Source organism: Medicago sativa, chromosome 3 (genome assembly GCF_051527215.1).
Source record: "Medicago sativa cultivar Bolivia chromosome 3, Bolivia_mono, whole genome shotgun sequence".
In the NCBI taxonomy this organism is placed as follows: domain Eukaryota; kingdom Viridiplantae; phylum Streptophyta; class Magnoliopsida; order Fabales; family Fabaceae; genus Medicago; species Medicago sativa.
In genome coordinates, this window is record NC_140751.1 from 86699895 (window position 1) to 86723160 (window position 23266).

Sequence of the window (23266 nt, forward strand, 5' to 3'; positions counted from 1 at the left end):
GTAGCAATCACATAAATGATTTGCTATGTCATTTAATCATTCATTCATATTAGCAAAAAATAATAAATAATCATTCATTCAATAGCTTTTTCAAATGGACAATGGTTTCAATATCATATTTTTTTATAGTGATTTCAATATCATTGAATCATGCATTCATACTGTTAACATCAGTGAAAAAATGCTTTACTTTAAGGGAATAAGGATCAACAAAAAAATTACAAAAGATATTACTAAGTATAAAAAAAAAAAAACTAAAAAAAATTGAAGCTTCAAATGTGCACTAATATAATCAAACACTAAGTATAACCAAAAAAATATCAATGTGAAAAGGATCTTAAGTGGCAATAAGTTTTTTTTGAATCAGCAAAATATTATGGATAACCAAAACACTCGCAAGACGCTAAGAGACGGTGGAAAATAAAAACAAAGAGGCCGCATATATGTGTAACATCCACCCAAACAACCAAAACTATAATCCCACACAAATTCATAACAGCCCCACTAACGAAACGAAGCGAAATAGCGTAAGATATGACACTGAAATCCAATAATAACCACCGGAATTCAGACCCATAACTATGCCACAACCTGCGGAAATCGCAACACTAAAAACCGGAACCCCCCAAGCACCTGAAGCGGAGAGATCAGTCAAAAAACAGCAGCAGAAACAGGTGCCGAACCAGAAAAAAAACAGGTGAAACAGGTGCTGCACTGTCATGACAGCAACAGAGCCACTGCCCACCTACATGCAATAAGTAAGAGCACATCATGATGTTCACCCCTCATTTTTAGTACAATCCACTATCAAAGCAACATAACAGAAAATTTCATTATGTACACTAATTACATGGAAGACTTAAACATTTGCCCGCTTTTCCAACCCACTTTGAGAATCTTGTATACTTATCCTTTATGGGAGCCTAGCTTCAACACAGGTACCAAAAAAACTATCTTCATTTGTGCTTGCACCTTTAATATAATTGATAAAGGTTCATCTTCACAAACCTGCAATGCAATTTCATAAAAATAACAATAATTTCAGATGAAGTCGACCCCTTTGCTTGAACTCAGCCATATCATAGAAGTATTCCCTATTAATTTCTTCATTTCTGCACAAAACTCCATCAACATCACTTGATCAATACTACACTTCATCACATCACAACTACTCAATTTCACTACTAAAAATAGTCACATCTCGAATCGAGTTCATGATACTTCAGAGGTTGAAATCAATATATGATGAATTTTATATAAAAACACTATAGTTGACATAAAAGTTTTAAGACTAAAGATTTAGGAACTTTACCTGAAGTTTTACAAAACAATCACAGGAAGTGATAATCATGATTATCCAAAATGGTAGTGGCTTATGTATGGGGGAATGCAGCCGCCCTTCAAGGGAAATCAAACCATGCCAACACCTTCACATGTATTTAGAGAAATGATGAGTACTTATCTCATTGATAACATAAACCTGTGCAAGAGAAATCGTGATTGCTTAAATAAATAAAAAACTATGACAACATAGAATAGAGTGCACTAATTACATAATATGTGGTAAAACGTGCAAGCAAGTCCATTGTGTCATTTTAACAAATTGTGCAAATATCCTTCTGATAGCCTATAGCTCACATCCAATTGAAATCATAATGAATGGATTTAATTGACAGGCATCCTTATAAACACACTCAGATTGATAACCTTGCTATATAAGAGCTTGCTTGTAGATGGTAAAACCTTAACCTAATTTCCAAAAAAAATGTGACAAAAAAAAAAGGCTCAGGTATATCAGCCATTTTTATGGACATCTGGTTTAACCATGACACTATGGCACCTACAATATACATGATTTGCGCATCCTCATGTATCCTTTCTGCATCATTCACATCAGAACATGAATGACCCTCACTCATCCAATCATTAAATTTAATGATACAACAGATAAGGACTTAATGTGATTGAAGGGTTTCCATGAATTTGTTTTGAAGAGTTTTTGTTCATAACATCTGGTATAAACTAATGAAACTAAACTTTTTTCAATGTCCTTTTCATGTATATTTTTTAAACTCTGATAAACTGCCATTCAGAAAGCGCGTAATCTCTGACCACATTCATTGATATCTATTTTACCACATACTCATTTTACTAACAGACCAAAGTTCAACAACCATAATTTATTCAGCAACTATTACCCCTGCAACTGAGGGTAAAAATAGATAATAGTCTACCATACCATATATTCAACAACCATACACATTGACATGATCAAACTTCTAGCTTACCATAATTTTTTTCGATGCACGGCAAGTAAATGTCAACCATGTGTTGATTAAGGATTGTTAACTTAATTGGTTGTCCATCATACAAAAAGATTGAGAATCATGATAGCAATTACTATCATATATAAAATTAAGATGAAATGGATTTTCATTATTTATTTGGGTGAATATCTATCTTTTTTAAACATACAAAATATGAGTTGATATAGAAAACTCAAATTGGATGTCGCTGCTGTTCATCGAAAGATAAAATAGGCATCCACAGATTCACATGGTTTACTCTAGAGCGAATATCAAATCCATGAGATTCAAGCTTAAAAAGAAAACATCCTTCAGTAGTATCCTAAATCATTGATTGTAGAAAAAAAAAAGTATAAACTTATCGACAATACACTTTTAAGTTAAAATTAGAGATTATTTAACTTGCCTCAGAATTGCAGACCTTGTCATTTTTCACATAAAATCTTCATAATAATAGTAATAACTCTCGATGCACATTTACTGTATGCCTGATAGACCATCCTATACCAGTCTTAAACTCACAGGTTCTTGCCAACACTGAACTGAAGCATCTATGAAGCAACATTGTTACACACACAAAATAAATTAATTTTGGCATAAAACAGTAGAATGAAGAGTAATCTTGCGAAAATCATGAACAAAATAATTAACCTCAGCTGATTCAACCAAATCTTCGATAGTTGTAGAAAATTATCAGAGAGAGGGACTGTAATCAGACCAGTAAAACAAATTAGAAACTTTAGGCAAATCATTAGTTAATTTTTTAAATGCACACAAAGGATAGAATAATGGTTATTGTAAAAGCTGCACCTTATAATTTTTTTCTAAATCACGGTGGCGCACCGTGATTTTGATAAAGTCACCACAGAAACCCAAAATAAGCTTGGATAAAAAATATACACATCTAAGTATAACCTTATGAAATAAGCTCCTTATAGCAGTCAAAGAAAACTACCTTTGCAACTTGAAATAATATGAAAAAGGAAGACATTACACATGTAGAGCAGACTCTAATGGATAATGTTGTTTCTTCCTCATTTTCCTTTGTCCCTAGAAGCCACAAACCAAGCTTAGTCGCCTTAAGATTCTGATCGTTCTCATACGTCACTCTGCCTTCATAAAATGATACAGATAATGAGCAAACACCTTTATAGAAATGATTCCTAAAAAAAAAAAAAAGAAACTATAGAGAAATGAGAAAATACTCGTGCCTTGGTTGAAGTCAATAGAGAAGAACATAGCAAAGTACCTTGATATAAAGTAAGCTACAATGTGATTTCATAAGTATGCCCACTTGCAAAAATATGTAACACACTTCATATGTTCTTACCAAATGATTAGCAACACAGAATGAAAAATAATAGCAGATTCATATGTTCCTTTCAAAAACCAAAATCATATGTTAAATAATTAAGAGGTAATTACATATTGTCAAGCAAGATACTACAACAAATATCAGCGACACACACAAAGAAGTGGAGAACAACAAAACATATATAGCTTTAAATCAAGGCAAGCCTGATGCAAATACAATGTTTCAAAAAGCAGGACACAAAAAGGAAAGAACTATAAGTGAAAAACCTGAAGGGGAAAGAAACCTGTAAAAGCATCACCTTCTCATCAAAGCCTCACTCTCCATCATCATCTTCAACATATGAACTCAAACCTAGTCAAGAAGTTACAGCTCCTAAAGAAACAGAAGAAAAAAAATATGCTAGCATAAATTGTGTGAGAAGGAAATAGTAAAATTGAAACCACGTTAAATCACTTCTATCAAATTGCGAAGTTGGTGAGATGAAATAATATTTATAAAAAGATATTGAAGTGATACCAATGAAACAACCAAAAAATACAATTTTCGTACCTTTTTTGCTTATGATTGTAGCTAGTTCTTTGAACAATGGAATGAATAGACAACATGAACGACACAACAATTAAATCAAAACAATAGACATACAAATTTGAATGGAAAAAGTGCAACAAAATTTAGGATTTTGTTACCTCCTTTTTGTATTCCAGAACCAACTACATCCTCTTAATATACCATAAACAAATACATGTTGCATCACATCTTCAAAATGACCCGGATCTTAAAATACACATAAATCACAAAAATGATTTAAAATCAAAACACGGATTAAGATTTATATTAACTTTCTTCAGTGGAACAGAGGTGAAATTATCACAACATCCTAACCTAATTCAACCTTTATATCCATTCCATTTCTTTCCATCAGCTTTCCCAACCTAATTCAAATTCACGGTAAAACTATATCGCTTCACAAAACTCACCACAACAACGGATCTGTTGCTTGGATTCTCTATCGTAAACCTCTCTCTGAATTCAGACCTAAAAATCACAAAACAAAAATCATCAGAATCAAATCGAACATCAACAGAACAAATTCATAACGTAAACAATCACCCTTCGGTCGCCGTCTTGGATCCATCAATTTGTGCGTTCAACAAAGTGATGCGTGCAAGCGAGTAACTCGCTTAAATGATTGAAGCAGAAAGAAAAAGAAATCGAAAAGGCCATGGTCACAGCAGCAGTGTCGCAGAGAGAAGGAGAGATGGAGAGAACTGACCGTGCGGTAATACGTGATTGCATAAGGAATGGGGGGAGAGGGTTGGCGGTGGTGACGATGTTAAGAGGAAGAAGAAGAAACGCGTGAGAGAAAGAGAGGAAAAATTGTTAGGTTTAGGTTTAAATTAGGTTTCGTAATTAAGATTTAGGTTAGGGTTAAAACAGGAATTTTAGTCATTAGGGTTTAGGAAAAATTAGGGCTTCAAAATTGGCTTGGGACAACTTTTATATATAGAATAGATAAAACTATATCGCTTCACAAAACTCACCACAACAACGGATCTGTTGCTTGGATTCTCTATCGTAAACCTCTCTCTGAATTCAGACCTAAAAATCATAAAACAAAAATCATCAGAATCAAATCGAACTTCAACAGAACAAATTCATAACGTAAACAATCACCCTTCGGTCGCCGTCTTGGATCCATCAATTTGTGCGTTCAACAAATTGATGCGTGCAAGCGAGTAACTCGCTTAAATGATTGAAGCAGAAAGAAAAAGAAATCGAAAAGGCCATGGTCACAGCAGCAGTGTCGCAGAGAGAAGGAGAGAGGGAGAGAACTGACCGTGCGGTAATACGTGATTGCATAAGGAATGGGGGGAGAGGGATGGCAGTGGTGACGATGATAAGAGGAAGAAGAAGAAACGCGAGAGAAAGAGAGGAAAAATTGTTAGGTTTAGGTTTAAATTAGGTTTCGTAATTAAGATTTAGGTTAGGGTTAAAACAGGAATTTTAATCATTAGGGTTTAGGAAAAATTAGGGCTTCAAAATTGGCTTGGGACAACTTTTATATATAGAATAGATAAAACTATATCGCTTCACAAAACTCACCACAACAACGGATCTGTTGCTTGGATTCTCTATCGTAAACCTCTCTCTGAATTCAGACCTAAAAATCATAAAACAAAAATCATCAGAATCAAATCGAACTTCAACAGAACAAATTCATAACGTAAACAATCACCCTTCGGTCGCCGTCTTGGATCCATCAATTTGTGCGTTCAACAAATTGATGCGTGCAAGCGAGTAACTCGCTTAAATGATTGAAGCAGAAAGAAAAAGAAATCGAAAAGGCCATGGTCACAGCAGCAGTGTCGCAGAGAGAAGGAGAGAGGGAGAGAACTGACCGTGCGGTAATACGTGATTGCATAAGGAATGGGGGGAGAGGGATGGCAGTGGTGACGATGATAAGAGGAAGAAGAAGAAACGCGAGAGAAAGAGAGGAAAAATTGTTAGGTTTAGGTTTAAATTAGGTTTCGTAATTAAGATTTAGGTTAGGGTTAAAACAGGAATTTTAATCATTAGGGTTTAGGAAAAATTAGGGCTTCAAAATTGGCTTGGGACAACTTTTATATATAGAATAGATTTCGTGTAATACCTAATTTTTTTAGTTGGGGCGAATTGGTTAAAAGATGTTTATATTTAGAGACTTGAGTCGCATATATTTAGTAGTTTGAGAAATTGGTTATGAAAAGCGTTTTAGTGTGATCGACTAATCAACTTCGAAAATTAATTAATGCTTTTCCGGAGTTTTATTTAAAAGAAAAAAGTTAAAATGACATGAAAATTAAAATGACTTGAAAATAAGATAAATAATTAAATCGTTAACAGAAATTAAATTAAGTTAAGGCATTATAAGATAAATATTATATTATTTTAATATGCAGAAAATGAGCGAAACCAAAAAATAATATAATATATTTCACATCAGCACTGCCACATCAGCAAAAATGAACTCAAATGCGATGGAAAGGGGCAAAATTCTAAAAAATATAAAATAGTGGGTAAAATTCCGAGTTTTATAAAAGGAAAGGTCAAATCTAAATTCAGCCGAAATAGGGGATTAAAATTGCATTCAACCCTGTATTTTTTTTATAAGACTTCATGATCAATTTAACTTTCTTTCTATTATAGTTTGTCTTTTACTTTCTTGTATCTTTCTAGAAACAATGTTTACTTTTCTTATGAGCCAATGGCCGGTAGTTTCATTTTGTTAATTAACACTTCTCGTCGCTCCTGGCCGGTAGTTAGGAGCAACTTTTCTGATGTATACATTTCTAAACAACTATATGTATATTTTAAAATGCATGCGCTTCCGACCAATGTATATTTATCTTCATGAGTTTAGTTTAGCCGTAAAAGATAGGTCTTAGATACGCATGGAAGTACCATTCACTCAACTAGTGCCAGTTTAATGATTATTAATAGTAAGTCGAGTTTAAAGTAATGTTGAAATATGAGACTTTTCTCGTTATAGCATGATGTCTTTTGCTTATAAAATCTAATGAAAAATAATTGTTGTTGGTGGATCTAAAGTAAAGGTTTCGGTGGCCTTACCCTTAAGTCGGTTTTGTAGTCACTCTATAAAAAGAGCAACTAATGTATTTTGTAGTATTTTTTTTCTTAGAAATCATTAGAAGTGTATTTCAAAATTCATATATTTTATAATTACGTACAATCCAAGATAATTTTAGGGATGTGGAAAGTGTCTCCTAAATCGACTTTCCGTATAAAAACAAAAATGAGAAAGTTGGTAAACAAACATTCCAATTCCATGCATGATTTGCGAATTATCGTTTTCACGGCTTATAAATTAAGGGTCATTCGTTTTCAAGATGGAAAAAAAAAAAAAAATGATGCCTTCCATACTCAACCCATGGCCGTGACATGTGGACGGCGTGTGGCTCACACACACAGCACAATACAAAGATACTGTTTCTTTCTCAACCTTATACATTTGACTTCCCATCCCATGATAGCAAAATGGGCAACAGTCGGTTCTACCAGCAATCTGTTAACCATATTGTTGCCTATTTACTCGTGTTGCTCAACTAGCTATATTTTGGTTCATAAAGAGTTGCACAACTACATAAATAATGATAAGTTGATGTTCATTTCTATTGAAAAAGAAATGGATACAAATGTTACCTTTAAACAATTTTTAAAAATGGTCAAATAATTTAAGGAAATAAAGTTTTTGAAACACTCCTCTTTGAATGGAGATCTCTATTTTTTTTAAAGAAACAGAGAAAATCTACTCTCATTAGTTAATATTTAGGCATAAAATTTGAAGGTTATTGTTAGGCAAACGAATTATTTGGTCATTATTTGATGCAAATTAGGTCTCTAATTTTTTTTGGTGTTGTTGTTTGAAGTGAACAACTTAGAGTGTTTATTTTAAAGTATAGGGTTGACTTAGTGGTTAGATCTAAAAATTAAGGATCATGGTATATGAACAACTAAAAAGATTGTGGTATATGAACAACTAAAAAGAGTTGTAAGTATGTACACCGGATGTCTCTTTACAAGTTTTTAGCCTTATGCACCAAGGTGAAGAAATAAATTATTAAAAAAATAAAATAGTGCATGGATGTTGGATGGTATAGTATACACGTTATCGGACAACTTACATGTTGTCCAAATATCTATCCCAAAAATTAAGGATTAAAATTATTACAAAGTTGTCTTGAGTTTAACTCAATTGGTATGAGTATTGCATGATATATAGAGATCGGGGTTCGAACTTTGGACACCCACTTATTCTTCTTAAAAGGAGAATTTTTAGCCACTAACCACTTGAAAAAAATATGTTAACAAGCGGTTGATATCGTGATTCTAAATCCTTTTTTACTTTTACTTATATATTAATAAGCGGTTGTCAAGGATATTTAGTTTTTCTTGTGTTTTTATGTAGTTTCTCCATCTAATTGTGACAATGTTGTTTTGTTCGTCGTATTGGTATTGGTGGTGGCGTTGGATTTTCCGTCTTCTTGAGGTGTTGGGTCGGTTTCAAGTTGACAGATTTTATTCGTATGGTGTTTATTACAAATTCAAGTAATGACTTTGACATCTTTAACATTACAAATCCGAAAACATGGGTATTATAAACACATTCGCAGACATTTTTTTGTTTTTTGCTATACACTTGTGAGTTTGTTCACAAGTTCATCATTTTCAATTTTATAGACTTTGATATTTGAATTGTTCTCACGAAATGTATTTATTTACCAATTTGAATCAACGAATATAGTTTTTTAGTTAAAAAAAAGAGTCTGACGTCTAAGTTATTACTCCCTCCAATCTCATATATGAACAAATATTTTTTTACATCAAATTTATTCAATAATTTTTTTTCTAAGCAGGGAATAAGGACAGACATCAAGAGGAAACACAGACATCTCAACTAGGTTGTCATCCCGGGAAACCCCCGTCCTATGCCGCCAAACTCTAAAATTTTATTAGAAAAAGGGAAAAATATATACAAGAAGAGGGGGACTAGGCCAAGACCCTCAAAGAAAAAAACAAACAGAAAAATGCGAGAGCAACCAAAAACAGACTAAGGGAATCTGTAATTAGGAAAACCAATAAAAACTAACAACGGCTTATGTGATAACAATAGTTTTTAACGCAATTCTTGTATCCGAATTGCCAATACCTCTCACATTCCAATATAATAAATTCATTGGGCAGATGGAGGAGGAGCACCCCTTGCACGGGTTTTATAATGCGACTTTCCCCAAGATCTGTTTTTTCACCGTTTGCTTCTGTTTCTTGGTTAAGACTTGTGTAAATCCCTCGTCTGCCGTCCTTTGATTATATTCTCGAATTCTTGCCCATATGAATCCGATAAAAGAATCTTTACTTTATTTATGAGATTAGAGGGAGTATCATATATATTTTACTGATGGTAATTTGGAATACATTAATTATTGATAAACAATTTCAATTTTTTTTAATGATTAGTAGATTTATTTATATTTTTTCTAATCACAACCTTGAATATAAGAAAAAATATATTTATGTTTAGTGGTTCTAATTTAAATAAAAGCAGACTTAACTCTTTTTCCTTTTGGAGTGGGGGGGGGGGGGGGGGGGGGGGGGGGGCACAAGAGACGTGAATTGAACTCTTGACTACTTTATAAAGGGGTTCAAGTCCCTTACCAATTGATTGTTGGTATTAATCCTAAAATAATCCTCATATAATATAAGTTTTAGTTTTTAATGAATCTTTTAATTTCATGGTATAAGTTCGCACGGAGAAAATTTTCGCTAATGCATTATTAGGAGGTTTCATGGAATAAGGTTCAGAACATTCCATCATTTTAACCTTACATTGTTGTCTGCATAAGGTTTGTGTATTATGCATAATGACGATTTATTGATCTCACAATGTTTGAAAACAAGGTATTTTGCTAGAAGCAATTTCTTGAGAGTTTCAATTGGTTATCCAAGTTATACCTCAAATTTGGGCCCCTAAAAATTAGTATATGCAGGAATTAGGGTTCTTAAACACTTTAGAGACCTCCAAATTTGAGAAGAATTGACCTAAAAATATTTTTGGCAGAAATTTAGCACATACAAGTATGAAATTCATGTAGGGAAACAACCCTTTCTAAATTTCATAATACTAGTGAGATATTTTTCCTTTCATGGAGAGGTTATATTGAAACATATGTAATGCTTATCCAAAACAAAAAAAAAGATATATAATGCTATTGGTTTTCACAATAGTGTCATTCCAAAAGTACCACGACTTTGGACAGATAAATGTGGGGTGAAATGTGAGTGTGAGAAGAAAATTGTTGTTGACACATATACAAAGGCTGAGACACACATGTAAAAGACGAAAATACCCCTCGGTAGTTAACTGCCGAGGAACTAAACCGGCTGCAGTTAACTACCGAGGAAAACCTCGGTAGTTAACTACCGAGGAAAACCTCGGCAGTTAACTGCCGAAATTCAGTTTCACCATCCTGAAAACCATTTCGTTCACAAACCCACAAGCTCGTGGTTTCAGCCAGTTTTTTTTTTTTTTTTGAGATGTGGTTTCAGCCAGTTAACCCACAAGAAGATCCCAATAATATTTATTTGACTAGATCATACTATCATTTTCCAACACCCTTCTTTTCTACTTTTCTTTCTCTTTTCTCAACCAACTATTGCAGCCATGAAAAGTGATGAAGAATGCAATACAGATCTATGTCTTGGTCTTGGAATGGGCGCAACAAAGGAGAAGAAGCAGAAATTAGTGAATAAACTTGTGATTGCACCTTGTTTTGACCTATCTTTTGAGCTTTGTCCAAAAGAAGAAGCTATGAACGTACACAACAACAACAAGGGTGAAAGATTCAATTTGGAGAGACACCAATATTATAAAAAATGTAAAGTGTAGCACTTATTCTGATAACAACAACAACGATTGTAGAAAACAACCGAGGCTAACAAACCTTCTCTATAATATGTTTTATAAACCATTTCGTTCACAAACCCAAAAGAAGCTGTGAAACTGGTTTTCTCGGTAGTTAACTACCGAGGTTTTCCTCGGTAGTTAACTGCAGCCGGTTTAGTTCCTCGGCAGTTAACTACCGAAGGGGTATTTTCGTCTTTTACATGTGTGTCTCAGCCTTTGTATATGTGTCAACATCAATTTTCGTGTGAGAAATGGAAGGTCCTCTGTTTAGGGTAGTATAGACGGTTTAGTTTCCACCAAACAAGCGGGCATGTCAATAAAAAGTGTAGGGATAATACCTTGTGGGTCTACCCATGACAGTTAATTGCATTCCTATATATGCATAGAGTTGATTCCAATATATGGTTGCCCACCAATAAACCCCACTCGCCTATATATTTCAAGCAGCATCACCTTTTTCACTTTTAGTTTTCTCACAATCCTTCCCTCCCATCATTTATTCAAACACATATATAAAATCATATATAATTGGCAAGCATTTATAACTTAGCTTTGCCACATTGATGGGATATATATTTTAATGGGGCATCGTTATTTAAAAATCACAATATTATACATGTCACTTCTAAAAAAACAAAAATTAGTGAGGGAAATTTAGTGAGGGAAAAACATGAAATCCCTCTCTAATTCTATCACTAAATTTAATTTTTTCCTCTCCCTATTTTCCTCTCCCTAATTTTGTTTTTCCTAGTAGTGTGTAGTGTGAAAATTTAAAATACACCAAATACAACTGTGAATGTGATGGAAAGTAAAAGGCATAATATTATTATCATTATACGGTGTCCCACAATACTTTGTTGTCAATATTAAGATTTTTGTTTTTTTATTACTAACAATTTGTAGAAGAAAATTACAAGAAGCCAAAACGAGGGAAAGAAAATAATTTTTTTAATAAATATAGGGTCAGGGAATCCAGTCAAACGTTATGTTAATGGAAAATATTTATATATAGATGATGGGTTGGCATTTTGTTGTACTTTGCCAGACAAAAGATGCACACAGTAATATGGCAAAATCCAAAGAATAAAATAGATAAAAAAATATGAACCTGACGTGAATCGAACACGCAACCTTCTGATCTGGAGTCAGACGCGCTACCATTGCGCCACAGATCCCAGGTGATATTAGTTCGGCTATGTTGATATATATAACATAGAATTCTATCATTCATTGAGCTATCGTAATTGGACTGATTTCTGTAAATATATGTACATCACATTTGTGTTATCATTTATCCAAATAAGTAGATCAACTAACAACTACAAGGAAATTTTATCAATAAGTCAAAAAAAAAAAAAAAAAAAAAAGAGAGAGAGAGAAGGAAGAAGCCAGACAAACATATGATGATAATTAATTTGCCAATGATCCTGCAATTAGTAAGAAATCATTTTAGCTATATGCATACTACGTGACATATATATACTTACTTTCTTATGTGTTTTCACACATTCTTTGGGTCAGACAAACTCTTTTTCTGATCATGCGGATTAACTTAACTGGTTAATTTCAATTAAAAAATCATTTACAAGTACCCAACTAAATCCATAGCTCGAACAATCATTAATCAATATTTTTTATTTTGCTTAAATAAAACATATGTTGGATCCAGTATTGGGTCAAATCTCAATACAATAATTTTGTGGCTTTAGTTCAAAACGAAGAACCCAAGTTAATTTTTACCCTCACCATTACAGGTTATATCTCTTTTTATATATCGTGGATCAGGTTATATCTTTACAAAAAAGATCTTATTCAGCATGCTAAATAAATTAATTATAAGAAACCTTATCTATTACATGCTAGATGAAAATAGAAGTCCCCCCTATCATTCAGTAGAGTACTGCTCACTTCCAAGAATAAGTTGTTCACACTTCACTCAATGTTAGGAAATAAATGCAAGTAATTTAAAAATATAACCTCATCGGAAGTTAACTGCCGATAGATTTTTACCGGCGGTAGTTAATTGTCGATGGGTATTTACGTCTTTTTTTGATGTGTTTCAGCCTTAGTTGAAGTGTATACAGCAATTTTCTACTTCCAACCTTTGTGAAGGCTCAGTTCATTATACAACAGTGGAGGCCCAATTTGATATTCAAAATGGCAAGCTCAATAGAACAATAATGAGTGAGGCTCTCCGCACCCCCAATTGCTTGAACACCCTCTCTCCCACCTGAAGGCTGAAGCTATCTTCTGGTATTGTATTTTATTATACTCTAAAATCTTATAAGAAGCTACATTCCTGTAAGCTTTTCTTTTCACGAACGCTCCCACTCTTGTTGGGGTAACTACATTTATTTCTATCCTCCAAAATTGTGATGAAATTCTAACTTGTATTATGAATTCTCCTAAATTTCTTTTTGTAAAAAAAAAAAAATGTATAAGATCCCGTATAACAAAGAATAAAATAAAACCAAACATTATTGTTTGTCTATAGCTGAAGTGGTAAGAACCGCCTAAAATTCACACAACAGTATATGTATTGTTAGTTGAGTTAGAATTTGTAGGCAAAATTGAACAATTTTTTATACAAGCAGTTGTTTTGATGATCTCTTCTAAATACGCTAATAAGTTCTTATGTAAATACATATAAGTTTGAATAAGTCAATCTAAATTAGACTTCTAATTTATTCACGCATTTTTTTTTGAATCAGCAAATATTATTCACAACGAATGAGTGCAAGAAGCACAAAAGCGATAAAGATAGCATACAATAGGTGCCGTATATATGCGGAACACCTGAGGCCACCAACAAAACCTCCCCACACACCCCACTAAAAAGCCACAAAAGCGCTAAAAGAGGCCTAATCAAAGCTAAAAATATGATGCTGGGGTACACACGAGGCGATATACAAGAAAATCCGACGGAAAAAAACCCTGAACAGTAGCCTAACCACGCATACTCCTGCATCACAGCCAGCACAAACAGAACAAAAGGGGGGCGCTAGTAACAGAAATGGGAACAGCACCAAGGGGTAGAACAGCAAAACCCAGCTGCTGCCCAAAAACAACCTGCCTGGGCCTAAAACAGAACAGACGCCTACAGCAATACAGCATGCTTTAAACCACACCAAACAGCAGACCTCCAGTTGATAACAGCACCCCACACCCATAAAAACGCACAGCAGTAACAGAAAAAGCACTCCGCAACAGCCTCGCCATACTTTGCACAAATAACCCCTAGCCAACCAAATACCTATTTCCGCATCAAACACACTTGCGGGTTCCAATCCCACTCATAGTATAAACATGTTTGCATAGAGAGTCTACTCAAACTCCACCGCCACGACATCACCTTTATTTCCGGTAATAATTCATCAACATATTTCACCTCATTTCAGAAAATAATGTGGTTCCTAGCTTTCCAAATAGCCCAAATGGTAGCATGCCAAATCATCTACAACCCCTTTCGAATCCTCTTATTTCTCCCCTCATTACTCCAACATGCCCAATGCACAAACAAATCACGCATTTCTACTATGGTTATTAAATAACTCAATTGCTAGAGGTGGAGTGAAGGGTTGTGTAGATCCTACTTACTTGGTAGAAGAATGAGGAGTAGCACTTGGGTGACATTGTGGTTGGTGGCATTGGTCAACCACAATATCACAAATGTACAAAAAAACAAAAAAAAAAAAAAACTTTGTGAAAGAGAGAGAAGAAAGACATTTGTGACATTGTGGTTGGCCAATATCATCAATGTCACCAACCACAATGTCACCCAAAATATCACCAACAAGAACGAGAGGATGAGTTTGGTACCACATTTCATTAGCAAGGTATAGTAATTCTCTCAACCGAGTTAATTTTATCTATTTTTTACTATTTCATGCGTTCAATATAACTAAGTCATTATAATTGAACCCCGGACCTTGCATATATTATGCATTGTCCTTACCAACTGAGTTAAACTTACGAGGACACTTCACCGTAACTTTATAATATTAGTATGAATACACTTTTTTACAATTATAAATTGGATAAACCAAAAACGGTTTCAATCTAAAGTCTAAACTACACTGAATTGGATCAGATCAATTTTTTAAAGTTCTCGTGAACTTAACTCAATGCATAATATATGCATGATCCGGGTTCCGATCATTAAAAAAAGAAGATCAATTTTTTAAAATGAGTCATCCAAAATCGAATCAAACATGTATTCTAATTTTTGGACTGGGTGGATTTTTATTTCAATGTCAATCAAAATCGTAAGCATCCAACTTGTAATTACCACAATCCCACATAGGAGATCGAACTGTCATCCTACTCGCACCCTTCAACAACTTTGATTGTCATTTGAGACCGATGTCGAATCCAATAACTTAATTGTATAAACATTAAATCCAATAACTTAATTGTTATATTAACTTTTTTTATCGTTTATTAAAATACCCTTACTAGTTAAATAATATTTTCTTTACCAATTTTGTGTTAGTAAAGACTAGGTATTTTATTTAGAACAGACCAATTAGATACGAAATCCTTGCTACTTTCAACGTTGCTTCAACTCAATACCAACGACTAAACGGAAACAGACTTGTATAATTTGAACTGACACAAACGCTATTCGGAAAATTAGATGGAATCTTCACTTTTTATGTAGGAAACATCAGTTATGCATTCCACTTTCAGTCATTTGTATGATTAAATCATTAAAGAGAAAACAAAAGAAGAAATGAAGGTGAAAATAAATTAAGTAATAATCAATAACAATACCAACTCACTTTAATAAAAATTGTACGTACCATGATTTTTTTTAGTCGGGCATTGTTAGTTGTTGAGATGCACATTTCCAGTACAAAGGTGTATGACGTAAAAGCCAACTTTCTAATTGCACGTTCTATGCCTGCCTTTCAAACAGTGAACCCAATACCATAATGCAAAGTTCATTGACGCTTGCAAATTGAGTGACTAATTTTTACTTCTGAAGGTATGTCTACTCTAGTGATGGTGACCTCCACAGTTCTCCACTACCATCACCAGAGATCCTTCACCTTCAACCTCCCTCAAGGTTGATTTACACATTTTTTTTTCCTTAAACATCGTGCATGTATGACAAATTTTTATGATCGTAGAGTGTTTGCAAGTACACTTCCTCCTCCCGTGGAAGAAGAAATCTTTGATCAAAGTTTGACGACTCAAAGTCATCAGCACCTTCGCAGGACGTAGATCTCAGGTCCTAACGAATCAAATGTGAAATATAATCTTGCAATTGTAATAATGTATTTATTTAACTTGTCCCTTAAGGTATGCAATCATACTTGTGACACTGTTAGTGACCCTACACTTGTTGTTATGTATTCCGTTGAGTGGACCCTTTAATTTGTTTTCAATGGGCTAAAGTTGTGGAGAAATGATATTTGAACAACTATTTTTTACAACTTTTGGGACAACTTTCTATCTCATACTCGTATTATCTTTTTACTTTCTCTCTCTATTGATTTGGTTTTTGTGCCACTATCTCATTTCCTTTGTAAAATTTTTTGGTTGTCACAAAAGTTGTCATATATATGGATGTTCAAATAACACAACTCAAAGTTGTGTCCCAAAGCTGGAAACCTTTAAAATACTAGGTTCGCATGTGTTGGTTGTTTCTTGTTTGTGTGCTATTGAATTACTTTTTTTTTCCTTTCAAATCGCGGAAATCATTTTAATGTGAGTGTGTTGTGTTGGCCGAAATGGTCCTATTTATATTTGTGAACTGAATCATTGAAAGCTGAATTGATGGAAGATGTATTGGGAAAACTTTAATTTTCACATAAAACAAATATAATTCACACAATGGATTAACTCCTATGTAAAAATCTGATATGATATGATATCTTAACAAATCCAAAACTCGTATCTTGTTACTCATTTTACATAGCATCAAACTTTAATTATCTTAAGGTGTCATTGAATTCAATGACCCCCCATGGGAAAAAAGAAGACTAAGAGCAAGAGAGTGAAGTCTGTTAAGTTCAAGTTTGAGGGATAGTTTCGGATCGACTATTAAAGGGCTTAATATTGAATTTATAAGAGAGGTGACTCATATTTACAATAACATAGATCATTATCATGTTATAGCTCTACAATTGCAATGTCAAGTTATGCTATAAAGTTTGACATGAAATTTTTTGATGGAAGAATCAATTTCGCTTGTGGAAAACCCAAGTCAATTGTGTGTTGATTCAATTAAGATTAGATAAGGTGTTTAACGATACATGAGCATCTTAATAATATACAAACATGAAGCAACAAATAGCAAGTTTTTTTACACCAATCCAATGTGGCACATACTCAATCCAATGTGTCACATGCTTAAGCCATCTACAAGTCTTTATCACATTTTATAAAGTTCATTTTAACATCATTTATAGTAAGTAGGAACTTTGGAACAATTTTAAAATCATCAAAATTCAATTTAGAGTATAAATGTTTGAATGTGTTAATTTCCCTCTAAGAAATGTCATTTTCGGTGCTATTATATAGAAAAAAACAAATGGCCAATTTGAAATGAAGCCCAATACATACCCAGCCCATTACTCTAACCCACTTCTACTTCTGAAACATTAAATAAAAGCAAATAAAAAGGGCAAGATGAAAAAGACAACTCCTCCACTTTTGAAAGCACTCAGCGTGTTTCATGGCTTTCCAAAGACAGATCCTTTTCCTTCTTCCTTTCCTTTCAGTTTCTTCAAATTTCAAATTTCAAATTCTCCCCAAAATCATTTTCATTTTCTATATGCGATTTCTCTCTCCAATTCCATCGCCTTTCAGTTTCTTCAACCCTTTCTCTGTTCCTTCTCCCATCTCTAACACCAGGCACCATGAATCAGAAGCAAACATTCAAAGGTATGAACTTGCTTCTCCATCTCTTATATGATTTCATTTCGTTTTACTGAATGAGTGATTTCGTTTTTCTCAAGTTTGATTGAGTTTAAATCTTTCTATATCTAATATGTTTTTCATTTGGTTCTTTTGCTTTGTGAATCAACCCCTTTCTAAGAACCATTTCTCAGGACAACAATAATCTGCATAAGGATTTCATGCTATTAAGGTAACTTTTATGATTTATTTGGAGTAATAAAACCAGATGTTACTATTGTTTTGTTGGTTGTTGTTTTGGTAGAAATTATATTAGTAGTGTCATATCATATTCTGGATTGCACTGATAATGGATTGCAATTGCTTGCTTAATGAAATCAAAAAATTTAATTTTATTGAATTTGTTTTATTTTTACATGGTTCTGAATTTGATTTTTCTTTTGTTGTGAAATTGAGCACTCAAAGTGTTTGAGAATACGTCTAAATAAGAAAATGAATGATATTGTTAGTTTTAGTATTGATATAGAATAATTTGTGTTTTGATTTTTGCAGAAGACAAATGTGAATGCAATTTCAGAATCTCACATCTCAACAGTTTCAGGTTTCACTCTGTCCTGATATATCTCTTATGAATATTTGAATGACTGGTTTTTTTATTCGTAAGGTTCCAGGTTTCATTATCTGTATTAGGTTGAAATTTTTAAGAGTATGTCAGAAGCCAACATCCTTTTTAAGTCTTTATTTGATTTTGTTGAAGTCTTGAATTATTTAAACAAACAATTCTGGGTGTTTTGTTAATTTAGAACTATATAAAAAAGGATTGCTTCTGTTTTCCTTTTAGTTTTTACTTTTGAGGAGGAGAAAGAATTTGGTATGCTATTTCTTGAAATGGTTAAAAGGTTTCTTTTGTTGGTATAAGCCATAAGATCAAAGTGTTTTTGCGAAACTGATTTAATAGTGAGTCTTATAATTATATATCTTTCCTGTTCTCTATATCAAAGACTGAATACTAGAAAGAAAACTTCAAGTAGTCTTTTAGCTTCATTTTAGGGAGTAAGGATGAATATGAAGTAGCAATTAGTTATGAAATCTCAATATTAATAGCATCTGCACATTTCCATTCCTTTATGATGAATGAGACCATTGATTGGTACCTTTTAGACAGAGCTGAGTAACATATAGCTTTCCAATCCTAATTTTCCTCTCTTTTTTTCCTCTTGGTTTTGATTTTTTATTGTTTTGACTTTCTGAAACAAAATATTCATAGGTGAACATTAACCTATATTTTGCTTTTTTTATTGGTTTTTATCATTCATTGAATGAGATACTTGAACAGAGTGGAGAATTTCATTTGCTTGACTGATTGTCGGAGCGACTATTTGCAAAGAATAACAAGGTATGCTTTACAGTGTTGTGTTTTTTCCTTTTGCTTCCATTTTTATGGTCTAGCTCTACTCATGTGCACTTACCTTTACCAACTGCTATCAGGTTCTGATCTTTAGTTAGGTGAATTAATGTTCAATATAATCCATTGATATTTTTTAAAACACAGTCTTGAATAACTGAAGGTATTTGAATCGATAAAGTTGTTAATTTCAATCCATAGTTATTCTTCTTCCTTTTTCGCATTTAGTTTATGATGTTTTGAGTTAATTTGTTTGTGTACAGGTTCTTTCAAGAAGATATCAAGGAAGAAGAATAAGCAAGGTAATATTTGAATTTCAAAATCTTAACCTGTTTTTTTATCAGATCCGAAATTACCCATCTCTCTGATGAAATTTGTTTTCATTTGTTATTTAATTATCATATCATTCATCTCTGAGTATCGATATTGTTTGGTTATAATCTACCTATTTTAGTTTCAAATATATAAGTTGTTAGTCTCAATATATCATCTCCTCTGCCAATTTGATTTTGATTGATATTAATATAGAACCATTTTCTTTTTTATTTTAGGTGTAGTTAAAGGTGGACAAATTATGAAGATCTCAAGATTTGGAGCAATGACAATTTGCAACAGGTTAATATTAATATATGAATTTGGGTCGCTCTTCGTTATTGTTATAATAATTGTAATCATTATATTATGTTTACATGAAATTATTCATTGGTCCTCTATTTAGATTTTATACAATTTAAAGTGAATTCAAACTTTATTGTGAATTGCTACTTCGAGTATTGAATGACAATAGATATGTATTACCGTAAGAGTTTATGACGATTGCTATGAAGGAAGAACTTCTTGCAATGAACATTTTGAATCCACTTTCAATTCAAAAGCATCTTTTTATTTATTTATTGAAACAACTCATTTTCCAATTACCATGGGATATAGAAAAGCTATGAAATTTAATTATATAGTACAAGAGAACTAAAGTCTGTTGTTTTGCTTAAGGCATCTGAAAGAGTAAGATAGTACAAAGGTTACATACACTTAATAGGTTGTGGAGATATTGAGAAAAGTTCACAATTGAATTCCTATTTTGTAGTTTTTCTGTGAGTGTACCATGCTCATGTATCATTGTTGTTCTTTCTTATATCTCCACTAATAGATTTGTGAATTGAGGTTTCTTATATCTGTCATCTTATTGTTTGAATTCTGCATTAATAGATTGCAAAATTGATGTTACTTCTTATATCTAAAATAATATTAGATATACAGTTTATAACCCTGTTTGGATTATTGAAAGCCTTAGAATTATTGAAAGCCTTTGTTGCTTCAAGTTTATATTTCTGAATGGCCTTAATCATGTTGTTTGGTATACTGCAGATTACATAAATATTTAGTTTTTCAAATTTTAGAGCTCATGCTTATATGGTTTATTTGAAGTATGAATTGTGGCTGGTGAAAAATGGCAAGGTGAAAAAGACATATCTTCCTCCCTTTTGCAGAAATTCAGAATATGCAGCACCTTTCATTGCTTTGCAGAGCCAAATTCCAATCTCCTTCATACTATCTTTCAAATTTCAAATTCCCCTCAAAAATCATTCTCCTCTTCAATCAGCAACTATCCTATCTTCTTCCCAAAGAAGACTCTTGCACTCTCCTCTCTCCGACAACCACACATTCTCTCAATCATTCTTTCCTTCTTCTTATCTCTCTCAACAGGCCTAACCTAAAATTCATTTTCATTTAAAATTTCTCAATAAACAACCACTTTCCAGGGATACTTCGGTCGCACACTCAAAGATCTGAAGAAAGAAAACCGATTTGGATACCGGAATGGTCTCATTACTTCTGAGTCGCCTATGGATTCCAGGTATCATAAACTCCTCTGCTTCTGTTCATTTTTAATTTCAGATATAAATGACTGATTTTCTATTTTCATTTTCATGCAGTAGCTTTGCACTTTAGGAATATCAAACTTTTTGTTCAATATTGTAGCTTTGTTGTCCTGTTTGAAATTAAAGTAGAACAATTTGAAGGAAGGTTTGTGCTTTTTTACAGTGTTTGTTAGCCTTTGCTTGGTTACTTCTATTGATGATTGTTTCATTGTGTTAAAAATTGGGTTGATATTCATTTGGTTGTGATTCCAAATTGGGATTCCCATATGCAACAACATTAAGTTTTGAATTTTAGGCTTTGCATTGCTTTACCTTCAGACTTCAAGTTTGATTCCTGAAATTAAGTATGCTAAACAATTGCTTTTTAAATTTGCTAGACCTTGCACTGGTTTGTAATTTTTTATTGTGTTAACTTCATTGCTTAATTAATGTAAACTTTATCAACTGGTTATATAGTAGTTCATATGATGATAAGGTTAACCTTAAGGGCAGTCTTGCCCCTGTTTCTCGGAAAATGTTATTTACTAATGTTATGGAAGGTATTTTTTTTTTCATTGGAAAGATGACATGATTTTTGCTTTTTACAAAGGGTTTGACTATGGAGTAAGTCTGTTTTTTTTTTTTTTTAAAGAAGGCTATAAATTGAACTTTGATGATTAGCTATAAATTGCACCGCTTTCTTTCTCTCTATTTTAACTTTGAAGTGTTTAGTAGGAATAGGATCTACTAGGAAGGCTCTATGTTGAATCTTGGGTAAGAATACTTGGTAGATTAGTTAACGTACAAGTGGAGTTAGGTGCATGCATGGAGGGAGTTTATCTATGAAAGTTTATCTACGAAGGACCAAATTCAATGTGCATTATTTTTTGAAAATCAATTTATCCTGCTGCTATCTTAATTTAGATTTACATATGTAATGTCTCTCTATAATGGTGATGTAAATGAAACCCTCTTACACTTCCTAATACTATGTTCTTTAGAAATTTCTTTAGAATAGACAAGGCTACTTTGTGATTACACCATTGTCATGTATCAGATATTTAACAATCAATTAAATTGATTGATTGGGATGAGATTTCCCTTTTAAAGTGGAAAAAAATTCCAAAACACGGGAGGCTATGAATATTTGATTTAAGTTTCTGTTTAGTAAAACCTAAACATATTCTCAAAAGACATGTGATATATAGGTATTATATATTCTTAATACTTTAAATTATGTAGTCATTTAATCATTATTGGTCAAGGTTATGTAATTGCTTTAAATTAAATTGAACTATGTCAAATGATGACATTTATTTTGATGATGACAACATCTTATTTATTTAAGAAGTGCATTATATGTTTTTATTTGGTAATACGTTCAGAGTAATATTTTGTTAACGCCACAATAAATATTATTTTGCCCCGTGCGTTGCACGGGTGGAAATCCTAGTTTATTGACATTTGTGCAAGATGTGAAGTGATATTATGTTGAATATTGATAAATACTTCGCAACATGAAAATTACACCATAGTGTTTTAGTCTAATTTTAGCTTCAAATAAAGTATACTCTTTTGGTTACAATATGATAGTTCTTTTGAACTACCCATCAACAATTACGGTAAAAGACATACCATTTTCAATTAAGGTGTAGATTGTTAAAGTTTGTTGAAATGAAAAATATTGAAACTAAGTCTCACATTGTCTGGTATAGTAAAAGAAGAAGAAGATCAATACTATTTCTATTGTCTCAAGTTCTTAGTTACAATGGACCAATTGAATGACTTTAAGTTTGTATACGATCTTCTTCTTTTCTCTTGTACTTTTGTCCGGTATATATGGATGGGAATAGGCCAGGCCGGCCTACAAGGGCCTACGGTCTAGCCTACGACAGACCAGGCCAGGCCAGGCTTTTTTCTTAAATAGAGAAGGCATAGACTTTTTTTTAAGCCTATTTAGCTTAAAAGGCCAGGCCACAGGCCTCTCAAAAAGCCTCTTAAGCCTATTAGGCCGGCCTATTTAAGGAATATGAATAATATTATTTATTATTATAT

General features: G+C 32.9%; 2 long non-coding RNA genes and 1 other non-coding gene across 17 annotated transcripts; 1 reads left to right on the top strand and 2 right to left on the bottom strand.

The window, feature by feature from the left end:
- Window positions 1–592: 592 nt before the first annotated feature.
- On the bottom strand, window positions 593–5668 carry LOC146941373 (uncharacterized). 3 transcript variants are annotated; one of them, XR_015032350.1, is made up of 8 exons: window positions 5296–5667; window positions 4895–5220; window positions 3556–4656; window positions 3262–3419; window positions 2958–3012; window positions 2713–2857; window positions 1313–1427; window positions 593–1008 (listed from the first exon to the last, which is right to left on the bottom strand). It is a non-coding gene; the product is annotated as an uncharacterized LOC146941373 (long non-coding RNA). The 3 variants fall into 3 exon arrangements; XR_015032349.1 differs by having other exon boundaries at window positions 3262–4656; window positions 5296–5668; XR_015032351.1 differs by lacking the exons at window positions 4895–5220; window positions 5296–5667 and adding an exon at window positions 4732–4870 and having other exon boundaries at window positions 3301–4656.
- A 6518-nt stretch (window positions 5669–12186) lies between these two features.
- TRNAW-CCA (transfer RNA tryptophan (anticodon CCA)) lies at window positions 12187–12258 on the bottom strand. The gene has a single exon. It is a non-coding gene; the product is annotated as a tRNA-Trp (tRNA).
- A 5472-nt stretch (window positions 12259–17730) lies between these two features.
- LOC146941375 (uncharacterized) lies at window positions 17731–22249 on the top strand. 13 transcript variants are annotated; one of them, XR_015032343.1, is made up of 9 exons: window positions 17731–17974; window positions 18129–18179; window positions 18500–18548; window positions 19272–19343; window positions 19616–19654; window positions 19904–19967; window positions 20718–21207; window positions 21287–21377; window positions 21944–22249. It is a non-coding gene; the product is annotated as an uncharacterized LOC146941375 (long non-coding RNA). The 13 variants fall into 13 exon arrangements; XR_015032342.1 differs by having other exon boundaries at window positions 20778–21207; XR_015032337.1 differs by having other exon boundaries at window positions 19284–19343.
- The last annotated feature ends 1017 nt before the right edge of the window (window positions 22250–23266 follow it).